Source organism: Coregonus lavaretus (genome assembly GCF_964263955.1).
Source record: "Coregonus lavaretus genome assembly, chromosome: 30".
NCBI lineage: Eukaryota > Metazoa > Chordata > Actinopteri > Salmoniformes > Salmonidae > Coregonus > Coregonus lavaretus.
In genome coordinates, this window is record NC_140017.1 from 18,939,427 (window position 1) to 18,957,623 (window position 18,197).

Sequence of the window (18,197 nt, forward strand, 5' to 3'; positions counted from 1 at the left end):
TGTCACGCCCTGGCTCTGGGGACTCTTAAATGTTGAGCCAGGGTGTGGATTTTCTTTGTTATATTTTCTATGTTGTGTTTTCTAGATCGTGTAGATCTGTTTCTGCTCCCCGCATCAAGCCATTGGTGCGCGTCGTCAGTCCGGCACGGCCCGTCAGCTGCTCCACTCCGGAGCCAGACCAATCCGCTCCACCGGGGTCCGGTCCAACTCCAGTCAGCGGATCCACTCCGGAGCCAGAGCAATCCGCTCCACCGGTGTCCAGTCCAGCTCCGGCCAGCGGGACCAGACCAGGGGCGCAATGGGGGGGTGGAGAGAGAATGGTGGTCACGCCCGGAGCCGGATCCGCCTCCGAGGCGGAATGCCCACCTGGCCCCTACCCTGTTGTGTTTGGTTGGCGCGGTCGCAGTCTGCGCCTTTGGGGGGGGGGTACTGTCACGCCCTGGCTCTGGGGACTCTTAAATGTTGAGCCAGGGTGTGGATTTTCTTTGTTATATTTTCTATGTTGTGTTTTCTAGATCGTGTAGATCTATGCTGGCCAGGGTGGTTCCCAATCAGAGGCAGCTGTAGCTCGTTGTCTCTGATTGGGGACCATACTTAGGCAGCCTTTTGGCATGTTAGGTTGTGGGATCTTGTTCCGTTAAGGTTTGTGTTGTAACCTAGGACTTCACGTATCGTTTGTTTGTTGTTTTGGTTCTACCCCCCCCCCCCCCCAAAAAATTGTAAAGTGGTTATCCCACTGGCTATAGGGTGAACGCACCAATTGGTGAGTCGTTCTGGATAAGAGCGTCTGCTAAATGACGTAAATGTGCCCTTGAGCAAGGCACTTAACCCTAATTGCTCCTGTAAGTCGCTCTGGTTAAGAGCATCTGCTAAATGACTAAAATGTAAATGTAATGTAAATGGTTCGTGTGTGTACTTAATAAAAATGTACGCTTATCATGCTGCGCCTTGGTCCGTCTCATCATCAGTCAACGATCGTGACAGTTTTGCTGTCCATCAATGATTCCCAACGAAATGTAATGAGGTTGAGCAACTTTTATATATGTTGCTCTAAGAGTTCCTTCCCTCTGTGTGTGTGTGTGTGTGCGTGTTAGTAAGCCATGAACAAAAACGTTTATTAAATAAATGTACCATTGCTTCTTGCATCATTAAAGGATCAATTTAATTTTAGAATACTTCATGGTCGAATTGCTGCAAAGAAACCACTACTAAAGGACACCCATAAGAAGAAGAGACTTGCTTGGGCCAAGAAACACGAGCAATGAATATTAGACTGGAGGAAATCTGTCCTTTGGTCTGATGAGTCCAAATGTTAGATTTTTGGTTCCAACCGCCGTGTCTTTGTGAGAGGCAGAGTAGGTGAATGGATGATCTCTGCATGTGTGGTTCCCACCGTGAAGCGTGGAGGAGGAGGTATGATATGGGGGTGCTTTGCTGGTGACACTGTCAGTGATTTATTTAGAATTCAAGCCACACTTAACTTTTCAGATCTGCAGCCAGATAATGAAACCTCTGCGCCACCAAGGGATAGCTGTGGTATTGCAGGTTTTTTTCAGTCTATGTACAGTGCTGTGAAAAAGTATTTGCCCCCTTTCTAATTTTCTCTACTTTTGCATATTTGTGATACTGAATGTTATCAGATCTTCAACCAAAACCTAATATTAGAAAAAGGGAACATAACTGAACAAATAACACAACAATTACATATTTATTTCATAAACAAAGTTATGCAACACCCAATTCCCCTGTGTGAAAAAGTAATTGCCCACTTACACTCAATGAACTGCTCGTTTCAAATCCTGCCACAACATCTCAATTGGGATTAGGTCTGGACTTTGACTAGGCCATTCCAAAACTGTGCTAAAGGTGGCACAACCAGTTATTGAGTGTAAGGGGGCAATTACTTTTCACACAGGGGAATTGGGTGTTGCATAACTTTGTTTATGAAATAAATGAAATACATTTGTAATTGTTGTGTTATTTGTTCACTTATGTTCCCTTTATATAATATTAGGTTTTGGTTGAAGATCTGATAACATTCAGTATCCCAAATATGCAAAAGTAGAGAAAATTAGAAAGGGGGCAAATACTTTTTCACAGCACTTTATACTGAACAAGAATATAAATGCAACATATAAAGTGTTGGTCCTATGTTTCATGAGCTGAAATAAAAGATCCCAGAAATGTTCCATACGCACAAAACGCTTATTTCTATCAAACTGTGTGCACAAATTTGTTTACATCCCTGTTAGTGAGCATTTCTCCTTTGCCAATATCATCCATCCACCTAACAGGTGTGGCATATCAAGAAGCTGATTAAACAGCACGATCATTCACAGGTGCACCCTATGCTGGGGACAATAAAAGGCCACTAAAATGTGCAGTTTTGTCACATAACACAATGCCACAGATGTCTCAAGTTTTAAGGGAGCGTGCAATTGTCATGCTGACTGCAGGAATATCCACCAAAGCTGTTGCCAGAGAGAATTGAATGTTCATTTCTTTACCATAAGCCGCCTCCAATGTCGTTTTAGAGAATTTGGCAGCACGTCCAACCAGCCTAACAACTGCAGACCACGTGTAACCACGCCAGCCCAGGACCTCCACATCCGGCTTCTTCACCTGCGGGATCGTCTGAGACCTGCCACCCGGACAGCTGATGAAACTGGAATTAAATATAATGGAGTGAATGGAACGGTATCAAACACATGATGTGTTTGATACCATTCCATTTACTCCATTCCAGCCATTATTATGAGCCATTCTCCCCTCAGCAGCCTCCACTGGTTTGCAGAATTTCTGCACACACTGTCAGAAACTGTCTCAGGGAAGCTCATCTGCATGCTCGTCGTCCTCACCAGGGTCTTGACCTGACTGCAGTTCAGTGTAGTAACCGACTTCAGTGGGCAAATGCTCACCTTCGATGGCCACTGGCACGCTGGAGAAGTGTGCTCTTCACAGATTAATCCTGTACCGGGCAGATGGCGAGCGACGCTCTGGCGTCTGGGCGAGCGGTTTGCTGATGTCAACGTTGTGAACAGAGCGCCCAATGGTTGCAGTGGGGTTATGGTATGGGCAGGCATAAGTTACAGGCAATTAAAATTACATTTTATCTATGGCAGAGCCTGAGGCCTATTGTCGTGCCATTCATCCGCCGCCATCATCTAATGTTTCAGCGTGATAATGCACGGCCCCATGTCGCAAGGATCTGTACACAATTCCTGGAAGCTGAAAATGTCCCAGTTCTTCCATGGCCTGCACACTCACCAGACATGTCACCCACTGAGCATGTTTGGGATACTCTGGATCAACGTGTACAACAGCGTGTTCCAGTTCCCGCCAATTTCCAGAAACTTCACACAGCCATTGAAGAGGAGTGGGCCAAATTCCACAGGTACTAATCAACAGCCTGATGAACTCTATGTGAAGGAGATATGACGCGCTGCATGAGGCAAATGGTGGTCACACCAGATACTGACTGGTTCTGATCCATGCCCATACCATTTTTTTTAAAGGAATCTGTGACCAACAAATGTATATTCGTATTCCCAGTCATGTGAACTCCATAGATTAGGGTCTAATGAATTTATTTCAATTGACTGATTTCCTTATATGGACTGTAACTCAGTCAAATTGTTGCATGTTGAATAAATAAAAAAAATATGTGTATTTTTGGGGGGAACAAATAGTTACTTTGGGAGGTGACTACAACTACACTGAACAAAAACATATATTTGCAACTCAATATTAGGAAGGTGTTCTTAATGTTTTGTAGAATCAGTGTATTTTCATAATGAGAGACATAAGGTAATACAGTAACACTTTACATCATGTTCTTATACATGTGTAGTAACTTTGATTATTACAATAGCAACATTGTTACCTAGGACTTTGTAAATTGGTTTATAATTGCATAATAATGTTATTACATAAGTTGGAATAAGGAACAGTCACTATTCCTGTTGTTCACAGGAGTTACAAAAACTCAGCTCATTGCTATGCAATGAAAATGCAATTATCAAAGTATTATGTAACAACATACTAATAAAATGTTGCTCCAAAAGTAATTACTGTTTTATTACACAGGCAAAAGAACAGTTCAATGTTAAGTGTAGCTGAGAATACTAACAGTAACAAAATATGGCTATTAAGTGTTGAAATGGCACCCTTTTATCTTTAAAGGATGGATGGAATACATTGACCCTTACTGGATTATTTGGGTCAAACATATCTCACAGTGACCCTGGACAAACAAGACGCCTTACCTCAAAAAAGGTATCTGGCCATCTGTCAGCTAGCTAGCACACAGATATCATGTTACATTAAACAGTTGGCCGTCAGATAACATGACATGCATTCAGATTCATGACCGAATTTGTTTGTTTTCATTTTACAGTATTTCCCGAGATGTATCTTTCAAAATGTCAAACAATCATCATGCTTGTACTGTATGTACCGTACAGACCCATTTTCCATTAGTGATGGATGTAATAGTGCCATGTGGGCTGTAAGTTGGGCTTATCTTTTACACATTTACATCACATTTATTCACTGTTGTCAATCAATCCAGACGGTTTTGTATGTCTTGATTTGTTAGATACTTGGATAAGGCAGAAGTGTCAATTTAAGTAATGAAGAGGAAGTCAAGTATTTATTTAACTACAACTACTACTACTACTACTACTACTAATAATAATAATATACAACATTTGTAAAGTGCTTTTCATTACAAGAATGATCTCAAAGTGCATAGAATAAAAGATGAACTAAAAACATTTTGAAAAAATAATATTGATTTATAACCATATCATGAACCAATCAAAGTCAAGGAGGAAGGGAAGGCCAGCCGATAAAGATACATCTTAAGGCCTGATTTAAAGCCCCAACTTTCTGAGGAGCCCTGAGATTGTCAGGAAGGGAGTTCCAAAGATGTGGTGCTTGGGAGGAAAATAAACAGTCCTCCATTCTGTGGAGCCAGGTCCTGGGTGCATGGAGCAGTTTGGCGTGGCTTGAACTTAGGGTGCGTGGAGGTTCATAGGGGAGAGTAGGTCTGATAGGTAGGAGGGTTTGATGCCATTTAGGGCTTTGTACACAAGGATCATTTTAAGTCAATTCTTTGAGAGACATGGAACCAATGGAGATCAGCAAGTGAATAGAAGGTAAATGACAATATTTCACAAATTAGCAAATTATTTCTGCCGTCCTCACCCCCATTCATTATTGCAACTAGCCTATAAGTAACAAAACACACAAGTCAACAATACAAAAATCTAACAATCAGGACAGAAAAGGTCACACTAATGTTTGGTTAATCTTTTAGGGTAGAGACCTACAGGTAGTATGTTTTTAAAAGCCTGTCTGATTTTAGCCATCCTAACTCCATACACGATAGGATTAAAAAGTGGCTGGCACATCAGAAAGTACACTGATAAAATAGTGTGAAGCACAGTTGGAACATTTCTCATAGGCCTATCAAATCTACTCTGGAGCACAGTTAAGAAACAGCCGAAAGAGAAGTTGAGCATTGAGGCCAGATGAGGAATACAGGTTCTGAAAGCTTTCTGTCTGGCGTTGATGGAAGATTTCAAACAAATAGTCAGAATTTTAATATAAGAGGACATAATAGTAATTAAAGTGACAACGACATTCAACACAATTACACAGAGTCCATAGATGTGAACGGATGATCTCCGCATGTGTGGTTCCCACCGTGAAGCTTGGAGGAGGAGGTATGATATGGGGGGTGCTTTGCTGGTGACACTGTCAGTGATATATTTAGAATTCAAGGCACACTTAACCAGCATGTCTACCACAGCGATACGCCATCCCATCTGGTAAGGGCTATTTGACCAAGAAGGAGAGTGATGGAGTGCTGCATCAGATGACCTGGCCTCCACAATCACCCTACTTCAACCCAATTGAGATGGTTTGGGATGAGTTGGACCGTAGAGTGACGGAAAAACAGCCAACAGGTGCTCAGCATATGTGGGAACTCCTTCAAGACTGTTGGAAAAGCATTCCAGGTGAAGCTGGTTGAGAGAATGCCAAGCGTGTGCAAAGCTGTCTTCAAGGCAAAGGGTGGCTACTTTGAAGAATCAAAAATATATTTTGATTCGTTTATTTTGAACACTTTTTTTGGTTACTACATGATTCCATATGTGTTATATCATAGTTTTGATGTCTTCGCTATTATTCTAAAATGTAGAAAATAGTAAAAATAAAGAAAAGCCCTTGAATGAATAGGTGTGTATAAACGTTTGACTGGTAGTGTATATATTAAAACAGGATGTAGGTCTGTATCACCTGGTGTCTTTCTCCAGACTGCTGTGGTGTAGACATAGGACTACTGTATGTTCTATGTCATAGGACATGACTGCTAAATTGCTGAATTCAATAGATGCATATGTGTACATGCAAAAGATCTGTAGGTAACAGTACACAGTGGAAACTGCATGGACATCTGTAACCAAATGAGTCATGAGAGCAGGAAATAAAGAAGGTATGATATGGTACTGTATATTTCTTATTTTATAGGCAGGCATGTGAACAAAATTGATTTGTTTTTTTACCAAAGGGCCAGGGCCCCAGGGGACTGGCAATTCCCATTTTGGACACGACTCATATCGTGATTAATGCGTCTATCACATTTCAGGAGAAGACCCAGATGCAGACAGTGTCGAAGTAACAAAAGTTTATTACAAAAACAGGGGGCAGGCAAACAACAGGTCAAGGGCAGGCAGAGGTCAGTAATCCAGATCAGATTCCAAAAGGTACAGAATGGCAGGCAGTCTCAGGGTCAGGGCAGGCAGAGGTCAATAATCCAGGGTGGTGTGACAAGGTACAGAACGGCAGGCAGGCTCAGGGTCAGGGCAGGCAGAATGGTCAAAACAGGTACTTGAGAAAGACAGGAGCAAGGGGAAAAGCGCTGGTATGCTTGACGAAACAAAACGAACTGGCAACAGACAAACAGAGAACACAGGTATAAATACACTGGGGATAAATGGGAGAGACGGGCGACACCTGGAGGGGGGTGGAGCCAATCACAAAGACAGGTGAAACCGATCTGGGTGTGACAGTACCCCCCCCCCCCCCCCCCCCCCCCCCCCCAATGTCTCGGATTCCGGGGGTGTAGCCGCGGGGCTATAGTGGCGTGACAGCGCATCTGGCTTGACATTCTTGGATCCCGGTCGGTATGAGAGGGAGAGGTTGAACCGGGTGAAAAGCAGGGCCCACCTAGCTTGCCTGGAATTTAGGTGCTTGGTGGTGCGGAGATATTCCAAGTTCTTGTGGTCTGTCCACACAATGAATGGATGTTGCGCCCCCTCCAGCCAGTGCCCCCACTCCTCCAATGCCATCTTCACCGCGAGAAGCTCACGATTCCCCATGTCGTAATTCCTCTCCGTGGTGTTGAGGCGATGGGAGAAGAAGGCACAGGGATGTAACTTGAGGTCCAGGGCCAAATGCTGGGACAGGACCGCCCCCACTCTGTCATCCGAAGCATCAGCCTCCACCACGAACTGGCGGGATGGGTCAGGATGAACCAAGATGGGAGCAGTGGTGAAATGATGTTTGAGGTCCCGGAACGACTGGTCAGCAGCTGGGGACCATGTGAACGGAACCTTCGGAGAGGTGAGTGCAGACAGGGGGGAAGCCAGGGTACTGTAAGCCTGGATAAAGTTGGCGAACCCCAGGAATAGTTGCAGCTGCACTCTGGACGTAGGCTGGGGCCAATCCACCACCGCTCTCACCTTCCCGGGATCCATCTGTACACTCTCTGCTGCGATGATGTAGCCCAGGAAGGGGATAGTGGAGCGATGGAATTTGCATTTCTCCGCTATCACAAAAAGCTGGTTCTCCAGGAGGCGTTGGAGGACCTGTCGGACGTGAAGCACGTGTTCTTGGGCGGAGCGGGAGAAGACGAGGATGTCATCGAGGTAGATGAAGACGAACTGGTTCAACATGTCGCAGAGAACATAATTAACCAGGGCCTGGAACATAGCTGGAGCATTGGTAAGGCCAAATGGCATGACCAGATACTCGTAGTGACCGCTGGCCGTGTTGAAGGTAGTCTTCCACTCATCCCCCTCCCGTATCCACACCAGGTGGTAGGCATCCCATAGGTCCAGCTTGGAAAACACGTTGGCCCACTGGAGGCAGAAGGACGGATGAACCCGGCAGCTAGGGAGTCCTCAATGTAGGTCTCCATAGCCTTGGTCTCCAGTCCCGACAGCGAGTACAGTCGTCCCCGGGGCGGAGTGGTGCCTGGGCGAAGATCGATTCCGCAGTTGTAGGGCTCGTAGCCCGTAACAAATAGGGAGACAACGTGAAGATAAGGAATAACAAAATATATTTATTAACTAAAGCAAACTATATACAATTAACAATGGTGTGTGTGTAGTCAGTAATCAGTAGTGTAAGTGAGTGGATGTGTGCATAGATGTGATAATGAGGAGTGTTGAAAGGTGCCAAAGCAAACAAACAAAAACAGCCAAAGCCCCCCCACCCCACATAAAACCGGGGACCACCAAGGACCCCGGAACACCACACCAGCCACACATAAAACCGGGGACCACCAAGGATCCCGGAACACCACACCAGCCATACATACATACAACAAACAAAATACTGCCCTGGTTACCCCGATCCCACTGCCCCAGCCAACCTTGTTCTCCCCAGACCTCAGCAACCTTTGCGCACAGGAAGCAACCTTTAAGAGGAAAGAAGAAAACGAGAACACCAGGGAACAGAAAACAGGAGCAACATGACAACCCAAAATATACAAAATAAACAGTAGTCAGTCACGTGGACGAAACGCATACGCTCGAGGACCACGCGTATGAGAAAACGAATCTGGTCCTATTGATCGGTGGACATGCACCGATCAATAGGACCAGATTCGTTCAGGACCTGGGCGCACGAGAGAGCGTGTCAGCAACAACATTATCAGTGCCCATGATGTGCCACACATCGAGATGGATGGCCTGTAAAACAAACACCATCTCATTATCGTCTGGTTGGGACACATCATAGACCTCAAGAAGGTGAGAGGGTTATGGTCAGTGTGGACCACAATAGGTACTACACCTGACCCGACATTCACCTCGAAGTGTTTTAGCGTCTATATGAGTACTAGCGCTTCTTTTACCACCACAGATTAGTACTGATAACGGTAAAATTTCTTGGAAAAGAAACATGCCTATCAATGCTGGACACATCTGCTTGCAGCAGGACTTGGACTTGCTTGGACAGGACAAATCCACGCAAGGAGCAGCCAGCACCGGAGTTGAAATAAGTAACCTCTTTGCATCCAGACCAGATGTAAACCGCCTTAGCTTTCAGCAAATCTGTCAGGGGAGTGACTACGGTAGAGAAGTTCTTACAGAAACTACGGTAATAACCAATGATTCCCAAGAAACGCATCAGTTCATTTTTAGTAGTTGGCGGTGGAAAAGCATCAATAGCTACTACTTTAGCCCGAACAGGACACACTTCACCCAGCTCAACCACCTTAACAAGGTACGTAATGGTCGCATGAGCAAACTCACACTTAGCCAGATTGATAGTGAGGCGACCCGCCGCCAGGCGGTCGAAACAAGGCTTGAATACGGGACAGATGCTCCTATTCATAAGACGTTGAAAAGTGGCAGGTGCATTACGCAGGCCGAAACTCATAACCGAATACGAGTACAGACCAGAGGGTGTAATAAAGGCAGCGATTTCATGTGCCCTACTCGTCAGTGGCACCTGCCAATAGCCCTTTAACAGGTCAACCTTGCTCACAAACTTAGCTGCTCCGACCTGATCAACGCAGTCCTCCATCCGAGGAAGAGGAAATTAATCTGGCTTAGTGACACTGTTTATCTTACGGTAATCCGTACAAAATCTGGTTGTCCTATCCGGTTTACTGACCAAGATACAGGGAGAAGCCCAGCTAGAGAAAGAAGGTTCTGCAAAATCACTCTCCAGCATGTACCTTATCTCAGCATCCAGACAACGCCGTTTCTCTGTAGAAACTCTATAGAACCGCTGACGGATGGGGTCAGCATCCCCAACGTCAATATCGTGTTCTATTAAGTTTGTACGAGTAGGTGTATCAGAAAACAAAACTGGAAAACGCTGAATCAGACCAACCAACTCGTCTCTCCTATCAGCAGGTAGATGAGTGAGAAGGCTATCCCCCCAAAAATTTTCAATCTACCCTGCAGTACATAATCGTTGGGACCAGGGACATCCTCCTCACCATGCATGGACTTAGCATGACAAAAAGAAGAACCCAGCGATGTAACAGTACTGGCCAAAAGAACAGGTTTACCGTCCTCTGCGTACTCACTCTTCGGCCCCAGAGGAACATGTGTAATTGGGTTTTAGCAGATTTACATGGCACAGTTGATGCGCTTTCCGCCATTACGGAGTGGCAATTAGATAGTTTTGCTTAGTGCACTGGTGCACAACCGTATATGGACTTTGAAACTTGCCGTGAAAAGGAGAACCAACAATTGGCAGCAGAGCAAGAACCTGGTCACCTGGACTAAAGTGACGAGGCTCAGCTCGCCGATCAAATATGCCTTTCATCTCTTTAGCCATCTCACCAGCAGCGTACAGGCATCACCGGAAATCAAATACATAAGATAAGAGACTGAGGTGGCTCAGGATACTTCCAGTCATCTTGGAGCACCGCTAGAAATCCACGAACACTATGTCTGAACACTAGGTAATTTGGACTGAAACCCGTGCTCTCCTGTGAAACCTCCCTGGCGGCTAACAGTAACTAAGGCAACCCCTCCTCCCAATCCTTATCCATCTCTGTACATTAAGCTCTCAACAAAAAAGTGTTTGATGGAAATGTTCCAGTTCTCCTTGACTCTGCGCGTGATAGGCGCTAGCCAAATTATGTTTAATATGGACCTGTTCCAGAACCTGACCAAAGAGATTAGAGGTGAAATTAGAACCTTGATCACTCTGAATGACCTTAGGGATTCCAAACAGTGAGAAACTGAGTCAAAGCTTTTAGCACAGACTTAGTCGTGATAGACCGGAGAGGATAGGCAGCAGGAAACCTAGTGGTCTGACACATCACAGTGAACAGGTAACTTCTACCATTCTTAGAGCGAGGCAGAGGGCCAACAGTCAATAATCAGATACTCAAAAGGTTGGCTGAGTATGGGAATAGGAAACAGCGGTACTGGCTTAATAGCTTGATTAGGTTTACCCGTTAATTGACAGGTGTGACAGGTTTTGATGAACGCAGAAACATCCCTCTTTAACCTAGGCCAAAAGAAATGTCTCAGTATGCGATTGTTGGTGTTCTTCACGCCCAGATGTCCAGCAACATTGTTGTGGGAAGTTTTCTGCACCAACTCACAAAGCTTAACTGGTACCACAACCTGACTAATTGCCTCCCCCACAAAACTACTACCATGAGGCACCCATTTTCTCATCAGGACATCATCCTGGAGAGAATAGCCATGGACGACATCTCCCAACTGTTCCACAGGCACAATTTTGTCACGCAACTCTTCTAATGTAGGGTCAGCCTGTTGCTCTTTGATTAGATCAGAGCGAGGCACACATAATGGGAAAACAGGGAAAGTAATGACAGATTTCTTTGTACCCTCATCATTAGCCGGCGCTGTGACCAGGTCACCACGGCTCATGGAACACGTCACTATGCACGCAGAAAACACCTCTGGGAAACTCTGCGCGCAAACATCAGGAATCCCTACAAATGACGGCTTACAGGAAACCACTAGAGATAGACACGACAGGCCATGCACGTTCACCAGCCAAGTTATTCCCAAGGATAACGTCGATACCCTCAATAGGCAACGAAGGATGCACCTCTACAACTACCTCGCCTTTCACCAGTTCAGAATCCAGCATCAGTTTATGCAATGGAACTGACAGTGTTCAAACCAATTCCCCTAATTAAAACACTATTCCCTGAATCAGTCTCAGCAGAGAATGCACCTGTGTCCCTTAGGATCTTCACTGGCACTAGGTCATTACTTCCTAACATAGACACAAAACCGTCCGTAATGAAAGGTAAATAATCTGGGTCAATTGGGACTTTCACATGCACCTGGGCATGAGACGGAGTGACAGGAGTGAACTGATGTGGGACAGGTGCTGCTAACGCCTTAGGCCTAGGTTTAACGTTAGCACGATTATTGAATGTCCTCTTATCCTTAAGAACAGGACATTCATTTTTTCAATGACCTGAACCCTGACAGTAGTGACACATTTGACCGAAGTCAGCTTTACCACGGGAGCCAGGCTCAACCCTAGGCAAACGAAACTCTGCCCCTGAAACAGAGTATCTAGCTGTTCTTTAGTACATAATTCTAACAGTTCCTCTGATGCAATGTGAATGAACTCGTCTACATTAGATGCCATAGTCACAAAGAAATACTAAAAAGAATCTCGCTCTTCCCTTCTGCTGAGCACACCAGACCGGACCACAACAAGAGAAAAGCCAATCACACTGGACACCACATGAGAGATATATATAAGGAGCTTCCCCAAATCCTACAATAACTCAACCCTAGTCTTCATGCGGATTCGCGGTGGGTAATTACGCACTGTAGCCCACTGTCATGGGGAAATAAAAAACAGCACGCTGGCGGATTCCACCCAAGCCATGGATGTGCACCCCGAGTCAATTGCTCCGTCCACGGACACCACACAAAAATAACAAACAAAATAACCATGCCCAACGTATTCCAAAGTGGAACACATTGCTAAGCCTAACAGGGGAAAGAAAGGCTAAAGCTCCGGGTAGCAAATAGCACTACCCTACCCAAATCTCCCACTGAGGTACACAGCCGATTGTACTCACCTCCTCGGACCAATGTCCCAACAGCGAGTAGAGCAAGAGTTTCCAGCCTGGGCAGGGGCCTGGAAACTAACCAATGTACTCTCTCCAATGCAGCACACAAAACTACCCACCACAGTGGCTAGTTTAACAAACAAAAGGCAACCAACACTGGGCCTACCAAACATCACAACTCAAAAGTTGTACCAAAATATGCAAACAAAGCACCTAAAGAGTTTATCGAACACTAACTCCACATTTTCTCTCAAACAAAATACTCTAACCAGTTAGCCAAACATGCCTACTGGCATACTTTACCAAGCAATGCACCGTTTGATAACGTCACTGGACAACCAAAATCCCTCTAAGGCACTATACCAAACACTTATAAGACTATGCAGTGAATACCAACCAAAGTGCATCCCAAGTTACATTAACCCATCATAATACAACAAAATACTATACACCAAAATGTCTAGGAACCAACCTTATGATGATGATCCCAGACGAGCCTCCACTTGTCACGAACTGGCTCGCAGCCCATATCAAATAGGGAGAAAACATGGAGATAAGTTAAGATTAACTAAAGCAAACTATATAAAATTAACAATGGTGTGTGTAGTCAGTAATCAGTAGTGTGAGTGGATGCGTGCATAGATGTGATAATGAGTGTTGAAAGGTGCCAAAGCAAGCAAACAAACAATGCAGCCACAACCAAAAACCAACAGTGTCTGCATGGAGAGAGTCTCCACAATGAAAGGGGGAAAGGTATATTTATCCCGTGACACACCCGAGCCCAGGTGTGTTCCATTTCTCTGATGACACTCCCAGCTCCGCCCACCGACATCATATTAAGGAAAACAAGAACAAAGAGAGAATTCGGCAGACAGAGTGGGAGGGTCGTCACACCCGGGCCTTACTGAATACCTCCCGGATGTCCTGGTACTCCGTGGGAATGGGGAGAGGTCCGAGGCAACTTCCAAGCCCCAGGAAGATGTCCCGGGGCAGGCTGCGCTGACTTCAGGCAATGAGCGTGGCATAACGGGCTCCAGCCCATGATGCACCAGTAGACCAGTCAATAAAGGGGTTGTGTCGCTGGAGCCAAGAGAAACCCAATACCACAAGAACCTGAGGAGACTTAATTTGCAGGAATTGGATTGTCTCACTGTGGTTCCCTGATACTTGTAGGTTGATGGGGGTGGTATTGTGGGTGACCCGGCCTACAGAGCGCCCGTCCAGCACTCTAACGTCCATGGGAATGGAGAGGGGCTGAGTGGGGATGCCCAGCTCGGACGCCAGGGTATCGTCCATAAAGCTCTCATCGGCCCCAGAGTCGATGAGTACCCTAGAGAGATTGACTGGTTCCCCCACAGCAAGATGGCATGAAAAGGGGTGCGAGTAAGGGGAGAGGAAAAGTTCAACATATGGCCCACCAGAGTACTCGTTCCTACCGGTGAGCCTGGTCTTTTAGTGGACAGGTGGACCCAAAATGACCAATATTCCCGCAATACAGGCAACTCTTCGTGTGAAGCCTGTTTTGCCGTTTGGCTGGAGACAGCCTAGCTCTGCCTAGTTGCATCAGCTCGTGAAGAGGTGGATCGGCAGACTTCTGAGACTCTCGGGGGAACTCGAGTAGCCTTGGGTTCTCTCGGCAATGGAGCCGTCGGGGTCTTCCGAGATGCCTCGGAGGTGAGGTGGAATCTGACTTCCTCTCCTTCCTACATTCCCGTAGTCGCCTATCGATCCCAATGGTCAAGGCGATGAGCGAGTTGAGATCCGTCGGTAGTTCCCGGGCTGCAAGCTCGTCCTTTACTTCCTCCGAAACTCCATGCAGGAACGTGTCGAACAGCGCTTCCGTGTTCCAAACACACTCAGCTGCCAACGTGCGGAAATCCACTGCATAGTCTGCCTCACTGCAGGATTCTTGCCAAAGCTGGAGTAACTTCCGGGCAGCCTCTCTCCCGGACAATAGAGCATCGAAAACCTTTACCTCCTGCATGAACTCCTCCAGACTGAAGCATACGGCCGACTGTTGTTCCCACACTGCCATAGCCCATGCGAGAGCCCTCTCGGACATCAGCGTGATGAGGTACTCTATCTTAGAGCGGTTCGAGGGGAAGGAGGAGGGCTGCAGCTCAATAATGAGCGAACACTGAGCGAGAAATGCCGGACAGGTTCCTGACTCTCCAGCGAAGCGTTCCGGGGAGGTAAGCGGGGTTCTCGGGAAACCGGGGTTGCCGCACTGCTAACAGCCATTACTGAGGGGCTGGGTGGTTATCGTCGTGGTAGGCTGCCTAACAGACAACCCGCGGAATTGCTCCAGCAATGTGTTAAACGCTTGATCATGGCTTTCGGCCTAGGTGTGGAACCCTTCAATGAGACCACGAAGCAACTCCTCATGCCTTCCAATGGTGGCTCCTTGGGAGGAGATGGCTTTGTGGAGCTGGCCCAAGTCTGCTGTGTCAGTCATGGCCAGTTCGTACGCTCACGTTTCAGGAGAAGACCCAGATGCAGACAGTGTCGAAGTAACAAAAGTTTATTACAAAAACAGGGGGAAGGCAAACAACAGGTCAAGGGTAGGCAGAGGTCAGTAATCCAGGGTGGTGTGACAAGGTACAGAACGACAAGCAGGCTCAGGGTCAGGGCAGGCAGAATGGTCATAACCGGGAAAACAGGAACTTGAAAAAGACAGGCGCAAGGGGAAAAATGCTGGTAGGCTTGATCAAACAAAATGAACTGGCAACAGACAAACAGAGAACACAGGTATAAATACACTGGGGATAATGGGGAAGATGGGCGACACCTGGAAGGGGGTGGAGACAATCACAAAGACAGGTGAAACAGATCAGGGTGTGACAGCATCCAGACAAACAACAACACTGCCTGTTAAATCTGAAAGAAACAAATTAGAATAACAAATCAAAATAGAATTACAACTCTTGATAACTTCATAAGGAAATAATTGTATCCCATTGGTAATGCTAAAATAGGCTAGAGACAGGTGTCCCTCATTCAGGGGCAGCGCTCTCTCTGTCCTTCTCGTGGTCCAAATCACACATAGGACTATTGATAAATGATAAACTTCTTCTAATTATTAGTGTTTACATAGCCAATTTAAATCTCACCCAATGTCTCCAGTCTTTCTAGTGAGGATGATCAGGCCAGAACAGAAGTCAGAGGTCAGTCAGCCCTATTAAGTGAGTGTTTGTTTTCCTGTACATCAGACATTATTTAAAGATATTTTGTGTATCGGGTTTACATTGGGTTTTTCAGTACATTTCTTCTAATCAAGAGAATTTACGTGTGCACCCAAAACTCTGAAAATAGAAACTTTCATTTTTGTACAGCATCCTTTCTAACGTGAAAAACCCACAAAAAAACACTAACAAATATTCATTCATGTTTGTATTCAAACAAAATGGCCAGGACTTACTTAATTTGGGAACTCCCTTGACAGCTGGATCCAGGTACCTTTAACTGCTCTCCTAAGGCACTTGCCTTAGGAAGCCTTTCAAAGGAAGAGATACAGAATAATTGATATACATTTAAAAAACTTGGTAGCGGACATTCCGTCAGTCGTACACAGAATTATACTTCAGACACATCAGATGATACAGTATCTCGTCAAGATGAATAGGCACCTTCCAAAGTAAACATTCCCAGAGCTCCTCTCTTGTAATCATTGTCATTTTGACCTGTTGCATGTTCTGTACAAACTGTCCCTGGGCTATAAACTAGTCAAAATATGAAACCTGTTGTTTAACAAATCTGTTAAGACCTTCAAAAAGTTGGTGCTGGCTTATCAGCTCAATATTCGGTACTTAAAACATTTACTTGGATCTACTTCATTCTGGACACAATTCCACGTAATGGAAACTTATTGTTGTTTTAGATGACATTACCTTCTTACTTAAATCCCTGGTGCTACCCAAACTATAGAATTGAGAAATAGTAATTGGAAATGGTCAAAAACGTGTCTTATTCAATTATTCATACCTCTGTCCCAAATTTCCCCACTGTCTCTCTTACAGCCTGTTTGAGTTCAGTGTGTACTGGCAGCTGTCTATTTTTCCACAGTTAGCTTATCTCTTAACCCAAACACCAGATGGCTTAAACACGAGAGCAGTGGACCAGGCCTTGAAGAGTGAGCGGCCTCTAATTTAAATTGCAATGCTCAATCCCTCTGTCTTATTTCTTGAAATTACTAAGATATTGCATTATTGGGCTATCTGAAAGCCAATTACCACTCAATTGTTACTTTCACTAGTCTCCATATCTGTTTCCCTCAACTTGGACTTCCTTCCCAATAGCAAGACATCAATCACTACTGCTTAAACACATGGATCACTCTCAAACAACATTCTGCTTTTCCCCCTATTGCAAGGTTTAAAACAAAACAAACATGGTAACTTTCTCCATATTGGAAGGCATTGTCTTCATCTTGGTATACCTTTAAAGGTTACTCTATAGTTATTTCAAATGGCTGTTGGATATTCACTTTCTGCTTAAAAATTTATTAAATTTTTATTATTTTAAGATTCATATTTCATGCTTTGGAGGGATCAACATGCATTAACTGGGTTGCACTGTCTATCAGTCCCCTGTAGATGGCATGCTCTGTCCATAATAAGTATCTATACTCTCTACAGTATCTATAGTCTCCGTGTCATACTGGCCCTCCTGTAGCTCAGTTGGTAGAGCATGGTGCTTGCAACGCCAGGGTTTTGGGTTTGATTCCCACGGGGGGCCAGTTTGAAAAATGTATGCACTCACTAATTGTAAGTCGCTCTGGATAAGAGCGTCTGCTAAACGACCCAAAAAAAAATAGTCTCAGTAGTATATGTTACGTTCCCCAGTTTCTGTGTTGTAGGTTGTGTATTTTCATGTATGTATTTCAGGAAATGGGTTCCTGAAATTCCCCAACAAGCAGCTGATTGGTCAAAACATTGATGATTGGAGAGCTGACACCGCACCCTCGTCAGGACGCAGCTGTCTCCAATTTACCAACTCCTCCTGAAGCTATATAAGCCCCAGTTGCTCAGAAAAGGCAGGAAAGAGGGGAACCAGAATTGCTGAGAGTTATAGCATGTTGGTTGTTGCTAAGACATTTGGTATGTACTGTGTAGTTGTTGCTGTGAGAGCTGATTGAAATGTTTTGTGTTAGTCTGTTGCTCAGAGAGTATCTTTAATGTCCTGAGTTAGTTTTTTTCTCAGGTTTTGTTGTGAACCAGTTTGTATTATTCTGTTTCATTTGTTCCCAAGGGGGGAAGGGGAATGCACCTAGGGAGTGCTTAGGCAAGAGGCCCGCGGGCATACATTACCTGTAGAAGTTGACTGTCTATGCACACTAGGAAAGACCTGGGCGGACCATCCCTTGTATTTTGGT